The 8152-nt window shown below is 33.5% G+C and overlaps 1 long non-coding RNA gene across 1 annotated transcript; it reads right to left on the bottom strand.

Annotated features, from left to right (window-relative positions):
• Positions 1 to 5156: 5156 nt before the first annotated feature.
• Positions 5157 to 7172, bottom strand: LOC127739216 (uncharacterized). The gene is made up of 2 exons (XR_008000318.1): positions 6864 to 7172; positions 5157 to 5526 (listed from the first exon to the last, which is right to left on the bottom strand). It is a non-coding gene; the product is annotated as an uncharacterized LOC127739216 (long non-coding RNA).
• Positions 7173 to 8152: the final 980 nt, after the last annotated feature.

The raw sequence follows: 8152 nt of genomic DNA on the forward strand, positions 1-8152 counted from the left end.
TAAAGACGTCATTAACAGTCTAATGTATGGCTGTGCAGCATCAAATATAACAACCATCTATAGGTACACATTAGAGGGGCGGATCCAGCCATTTTAAATAGGTGGGTTCCATATGTACCCATTAAAATGCATTGATCGTCCAAAAAAAAAGAGGTCTGGATCTGCAACTGTATTAAGAGTGTCACCATATACATATTAACATTCTGACCAGTCTCAGTGCCCCATACTTCCATTCATTGATCTTCATCTATAAAAATGACACTGGTGTGGTTTTCTTAATTGTTACAGCAACAATTTTCACTAATTTAATCTTTAGACTTATCAATGATGATATGACTAGCAGAATTTTTATGTATCGTGTCGATCTTAACGAGTTCAGCAATGTCCAACTGATTTCTACATTTTATTCTTACTTTGTGATGCTTCAGCACTTTTAGATAAGCTCTTATATATGTGTGTCTTGCAATCCACAGCACGATTATGTACGCCACTAGCTAATGAAAGCTAGGAACATGTAATTCAGTAGTTGAAGGTTGCTGCCTGTAATTTTTTTCTCGTTTATTATTTTGTCATTCATTATGCCGTTGGGCTTTCCTTTTGAATTTCAAGTTATACATTTGGTTATGTCCGGCATGGTTTAGATGACTATACGGAAATGGTTTTGCTCCGATAGTTCAGTGAAGGCCGTATGGTGGACTACAATTGCTTTAACCCACGTCATTTCATAGGTAATTGGGGACAGGACAATTTTTTAGCCCCCGCCCTTTTTCCAATACCCGTAAATTTTTTCCCTAAAAATATCAAAATTTTCCCGTTTTTCTGTGTCATGAATATACTACAAATAACTTGTATTTGCTATTTACTATCAATTTCAAGTTTACTATCCACAGCAGTCATACTGATTTATTTTGATAAAATTGAGAATAGAAATGGGGAATGTGTCAAAGAGACAACAACCCGACCAAAGAGCATAAAGCAGCCAAAGACCACCAATGTGTCTTGTTTATGACTTCCCTACTCTGTCTCCGTGGTCATCATTGACAAATTTCAGTTACTTTTTCTCTATGTTTTTTTTTTTTTTTTTTGCAAAATAACTACACACATATAAAAACAAATGGACAGCGCTTTTTTCGTTTCAAAACCAGTGACACCGTCAACAAGAAGCAACAAAGGCATGTTTCTTGCGATGGGAAAGCCCCCTCGTTCTTTCCAAAGAAATAGACAGGGGTCTTTACCATCGCATGAAACTATTAGCCGTGTAAAACAGCGAGACAATGTTAGTATTAAAGATTTACAATATTGAGGAGTTATATTAAATCTTTATAATATATATGTTAATGTGAAAAATATGCATTTTCAAATGCAACCAACCTCCCCGGTCGGATTATTTTCACTTGATTATATACAAAAAAGCATCATGTTTAATTTGAGCAGTTATGTCCAATTTCTACCGTGTCAGGATAAGAGCAGAGCTGAAAATTAAATAAAGGTATGATTAAATCTATGAGGTTTAACCAAGGATTTGTATAGTAACTATACAAATCCTTGGTTCAGCGTTCAAATTATACAAATCTAGAAATTTGAAAGAAACAAAATAAATAAATCAAATGTAAAACATTTAATATATGTTTGATACCAATAGTGATCAATCTGTTAATATATATAGCTGCTTGGTATACAGCTTGCAGTCTTCTAGAATATGAATAAACTATTTTTCGAGCAACAAATCAATCAACTTCCCAAACTAAAAAAAAAGAAAAATAGAAAAGGGGGAAGTAAAAGCACTCAGTTCAGTTGTTGTCAAGCTATTAAAACACAATATTCGCTATTGTATTGATCCTGATAAAAGATTCGTGTACCACCCCACCCCACGAAAACCCAATTTTGTTGATAGAATAAACAAAGCGTGTACGTAATTTTACATGAAGTGGCAATGGCGTATCTAGAAATTTTCACTGATTGCCTAAGAGGTGCCCGCTGCAGTCTGCTCTATCGATTCCCTAGTATAATCAGCCCATTTTTTCCCACAAAAAAAATCCGAGAGGGGTGTCAATAAGCTGAAATCAAAACTTGCTATTAATAAATAGTTCGATCATTCATCTTAATTTTTGATAAGGTGGAGAATGGATTCGAGATTTATAATGCTTTTTTTTTTATACCAAAAAACAAAATATATTATTTTTTAACCAAGATTTATATAGAAATATTTTTTAAATCCTAGTTTAAGATTCTTTTATATCTAAAAACAGGAGTTTTACACATTCATTGAAAATATTTTGTTCATCTCCCTTTTAAAACAAATCATTACTAAATGCATCTAAATAAAAGATAAAACTCTCGTCTTTAAAATAAAACAGCACGATACATGTGCTCTTCGACCATGTTGTTGTTATTGAAGTATGGGAGGAGTTTATTATTCAACATGTAAATGCCATCCAATCGCGTATTAGGAAAAAAACCTACAGATCGTAGTAGAGGCTCATGAATATAACATATATCTCAACAATTGCTACCAGACGTTATTGTTCGCAGTAAGAACGATAACTCTGGTGCAGCGAGACTATAAGTAAATCTGACAAACGGTCAAAGTTGTCCTCTTAGACGGTTTGAGTGGATTCGGTCCGACTTGTCTCGGGGACGAGTTGTCCACATTACTTAAAACATCCCATCAACGTCGATTTCTGCATCTGTTTTCATAGTCTCGATTACACAGACGCATATTTAAATATAGCGTCTGGGGTGATTAACCGGACTGGTCAGATATTTATAGGGGGCGTAACAAATAATTAAATATAGAACAATCTATAAATAGCACTTCCGTTATCCCCAATATAATTTTAAAAAAAACCAGTTAATGTAGTAGTATATGTACATGTATATGACATTCTTGTAGCTCACTTTATTGTTGGCCAACTTGCTGATGGGCAATTTTAATACAAACATGATGTCAAATAAATAAAACTGCTTCAAAAACCATTTCACACGTATTCCTGTACTCAGAGTTCTTGTCTGAGTGATTTTATATAAACATGTAAAAAAAGATCTATAGTCAAAATTAATCTTTAATTGGCCGTACTTATAAATATTCAGATTTCGGACATTTTTTTCGTTGATTTAAAGTACTTTTATATAAGTTCTAATCTTTTTTGTCATGATTTTTTATCGAAGTCTTGATCAATAACTACTTTTCTAGTTTAAATTTCTAAAAAAAAAAACGATCAAAAACTGTAATTAACGGTGATCTTTTTTCCTAAATTTTGTCCATGTACATTTTTATTTTAACAGACAAACATGAATTGGTAAAAAAAAAAGTAGCAATCACAAACAATAACTAGGTTCCACTCTGTATAGGCTTTATTTATAAAGTGTTTTTGAAAATTTGTGTTATTTTTAAATGAAACGTTGACCACACACACTTGTCCGGGCTCCCGCTTTTTCTACGTTCAAATGAACCTCTTCTGTAAATGGATACATGTTTGATGGAACAAGATTCTAGGCAAATATCTGTCAGCCTGCTCTGAAAGCAAGCCTAATGCAGTTTTCGTTACAAAAACGGCAAATATGATACAAAAACGGATGTAAAATTATTCGACCCATAATATTACAATTTTCTGTCTGGGGTGTCACCGGCTGTTCCCCATTACCTGGGTACCGCAGACGGCGGCACTTAAACGCCTGCCTCGTTACGGCTGCCTAAATCTTATAGCACTCGTCATAGGCGGATCCAGCCCCCTTTTTTTCGTAGGAAAAATTTAGGTGGATTATATAGGGATACACTGTAGCATGAGTGAGTGTAGTGCCCCCTCCCCCCAAATAACAAGTTCTGGATCCAGCCACTGTTCATGTATAGAGGATACCACGCTCTCTGCGCGCTAAAAGAGGGGTCCGTAGGTGGACCGTTGTACTTAAATCTATATTTCTGCCCCATTACAATATAGCCTTATGTTTTAGTGAGTCATAATTTCTCCGACCTGTATCCCGAACGGGCTATAATTTAGGACCTCCTTTTTCAGTATATTTATTGTTAATTTCTTTTCTGTTCTTAACATTACCATTATTTACCACAAGACGGCGATAAACAAGCAACCCAAAATCAATCTATTCTTATATTATTGCACACTTGTCCACTTTATTCTCTTATCTTCATACTATAAAATACCATTATTCTCTATTTTTCATATTATAGCACACCACTTTTCTCTATTCTTTATATTGTATCACATCGTCCTAACCATGCATGCAATATTTGCCACTGGACATTAAGCAAGCAACCGTCAGTATATTGTATCTCCGCTAGTCTCTATTCTTTATTTGGTTATCCATTTTTCTTAGTTTTATCTCATTATTCTCATTTCTGTAAATTCCTGGTATAATTTATGCTGTCCTTTTTGTATATTCTTTCAGATATCTGATGCACTTACCTTACAAAAAAGCCACACATCAAGTTACGTCTATGTAGAGAAAAACATCTCATACAAATACTAAGATTACAATGTAGAAAAACTTTCTTAACTATAACTGGCAGATCAGTGAGATCACACAATGAGCCAACTCAATTTTCATTTACAGAATTAACTGATCTTAAAACTGCAAACGACAGAATAGTCTGAATGTTTCTTAGCTGTTACACCAATAATCGCCTAATCCGTTCGGAAAGAAAATATTTAGGAACCAACCTTCACACAATACAACTTTGCCAGTGTACCCCGTGTCTATAAGAGAAATACAGGACTTAACTAGTCATTCATGAAACTCAATATATATATATATATATATATATATACTCTTTGAATGCATGTTTGAATCATGCACATGGAAAAGATTGAATGGGATTTATCCCGTATTGCATGGTGACTTGTAAAAAAATAATATAATAACTCAAAGGTGTATTCTTCTTCTCCAACTCTTATAATATCCATCATGTATTAGCATGCAATAAAGGACAGCTTCCCAATAACAATAACTTCTCCTGTGAACCTTTATATAAAAATAAGGAAATTGGTATGATTGCTAACGAGGCAACAACCAAGCAGAGTTTAAATGACATGGATATACGCAAATGTAATCACTGCATGGCATTCAATATTGAGAAAACTCCCTACCATATAGTCAACTATAAAAGGGTGCGACATGAAAATGAGATACAATTCAAACCGTGAAAACTAACTGTTTAATTGTTTACATTGTATATGGTTTTTAATTTGTTAATACAAATCAAATTTTCCTGACATATCTAACAACAATGTGTTTCTCGATTTTTGTTTTATTTACTCAATATACGTCTGTGTAGCTTTTTCACTTGATGGTTGCTGTCAAAATAATGTTTAGCCAACATTTTTGGTACTGTGATTTATTTAAACTGATTGATGCTTCAGTAATTAAAAAAAAAATCTTTCAGTTTAAATCTTGTTCTTATAGAATTGAAGCATGTTTATGATACAATGAAAATCCTGAATATTACATATTTTTTTTAATTCTTCACATTTTTCACATAAAATCTGTGTCCAGAAATCATCATTGGCTTGTCTACAAAAGAAAGTAAATATTAAAATCATATTAATTTTTGGTCACCAGCATAGCATATATGAAAAACAAATTGTTTGAAAAAAAAAACATCATAGAAATATATTGTATAAATAATTGTCCTGGGGCAAGCTGAATCCCGCTTCAGGATGCAAGATTATTTCGCTGCGTTGAAGACACGACCCATTGGTGGCATTGGGTTGTTTCATGCTCTTTTGTTGAGTTGGTGTCTCTTTGACACATTCCCTGTTTGTATTCTCTATCCAAACCATGCATGGATTTTTCTCATTGTTGAGGGCCATACAGTTGCCTATAATTGCTCACATTCACTTCATTTGAACTTCGGTGGATATTTTGTCTCATTGGTATTCATACCGCATCTCCTTATTTGTGTAATGTTGACATTTTGGTACTTTTATCTTCACTTTTTGTTTTAGTCTACATGATAAACTCTTAATCATGATGATGTCTACTTTTGGTAATTTATGTCATTGGGTTCACCGGTTGCTGCCTCATTAACAACTCCTTTCATTGATGCTGAATCTATTGTTTTACTGTCTTTTGTTTTGCAGAAAATTGAATGATCAGTGTTTTTCTCTTGACATGGTTTTGTTCAACATTAACAACAAAGAAACAGGTTAAGATAGCCACTTGGTATCTTCCCTGACAACATTTTTATTCATAAATGAGATTTGTGTGTGACAAAATGCCTTTTGATAGTGCAATAAAAGTGCAAAAAAATTTATTTTTCTATTTTAAGTTGACCAGTTCAGACTTTGTTAACTAACAGTATATATATACATTTTTAGATAGTGTTATATGAGTTAAACGAAATTATTTTTCATAACAACGTGTCCCACTTTTTACTGATCTGTATTGTATAAGCTAAATGCATTTGTTTTTAAAAAAAAAATCGATCATAAATCATTTTGACCGTTTAGTGTACTATGTAAAAAATGGCATCTTCTAGATACACTTTCTTTGAATGTGTACATCATTGTGTATCCCTCCTCTCCTCCCCTTTTTTTCTTTTACGCATATCAAGATGTAAACTCTTATATTTAGATAGATACAACAGTCTTATCTTAAATGAAGGTAATGTTTCGGCGTCATAGCACTTTTCCATCAAGTATTTATAAAGTTAAAGATACTACACATCAACCCCAAAATGTATTTATAGCGTATATGACTGTTCGAGTGGTCCCAGTCAACACACAAATTGACATTTATTGTATAATTATAAACTCGTTCGTAGCACAGACATGCATGAACGAATATAAATACTCAGTGTAGCAGGTTGCATTGAAATATATGTTACAGTGTGTGTTATAAAATCTTACTAAGGTTGGATGTGCTGATTTTTTTCCTTCGCGGCCATGCTGTATGGTGTTTTCCATGAATTGTATGTCGTCACAAAAATATATAAATAGCTTTAAACAACAATCGGTACACTCGGGCTTTTCAATAATATTATCGTAATGTCATTTCTTCCGAAGTCAATAACCAACTTCTTGGTTATTCGTCTTGGACATTATCTCTAACAACAAGCTAAAAAAGCCGATACTATTCCGAATGTCATAAATTACCATTTTTATATCACTTGTCATCCAGACGCTATACTTTGAAAAATAAAGCGGCTGGATGATCGAGACTACTGTTTTCAAGACCTCGTTTCATTCATAAATAACGGCTGTGTTTGGATATACGCCAGAGGTGGCCTATGGCAGAGACATATAATACATTATATGTCTCTGCCTATGGTTATCCATGGGTACCTTTGGTTTGATATTCTATATATCAAAATATCAAACCATGGGTACCCAAAGATACCTATGGGTAACCATAGGCTGCCTTAGGCGTATATCCAAACACAGCCAATAACAACCTTATTTGGCAAGATAAGTTAGAAATTACCACCCACTTATATAACTTTATTTCCTCTATCATAGAGATTTGTTGTACATGAACAATATTCCTGCGCATTTTGCCATTTGGGAAATATAAACGACTTGTAATTACCGATTTTTGGCAATGAAATATTTCATACAATTGTTCTTTGACATCGTAGCCTAAAGCACAGGGGATAATAAACTACGTACGGATTTCTATTGAGCACTACTTCCTATGTGCAACTTCAAAAGTTTTGGGTAGTTCGACGATCATTTAAGGTTTTTCTGGTCATATTTTTTGTATTCCAGAAATAAAAGTATTAAAAAAATGTCCAATTAGTTATAAATAACATAATAGCCAGCTAGATAATAACATTGGCACGTATTTCAGCATTTATTGGGTAGAACACAAATCTAGGGTGCTCGCATAAGGCAGCTTAACTGCCTAAAAACTGCAATTTTACTTATATGTTCTACGTTTAGCAAGTGGTCATGTTTATTGATGGATCAAATCCCTGGATAGTTTTAAAACCAGATTCCCAAAGGAACATTCAATTAAAAGTTAGGCAACATTTGGCCCTATACTTACAGAGGAGAGGACTTTTTAAATCATACTTTCCACCATTTATTGGGATGCACCAATATATAAAGCATTTATTTTCATTATCCAGTTTTAAGAGATGGTACAAGTTTGATTTCAGATACTCCTAAATGGGAATTCACCAGTGTTAACCTGTACA

The sequence above is a fragment of the Mytilus californianus genome, unplaced genomic scaffold (assembly GCF_021869535.1).
Source record: "Mytilus californianus isolate M0D057914Y unplaced genomic scaffold, xbMytCali1.0.p SCAF_4, whole genome shotgun sequence".
NCBI classification, from domain to species: Eukaryota; Metazoa; Mollusca; class Bivalvia; order Mytilida; family Mytilidae; genus Mytilus; species Mytilus californianus.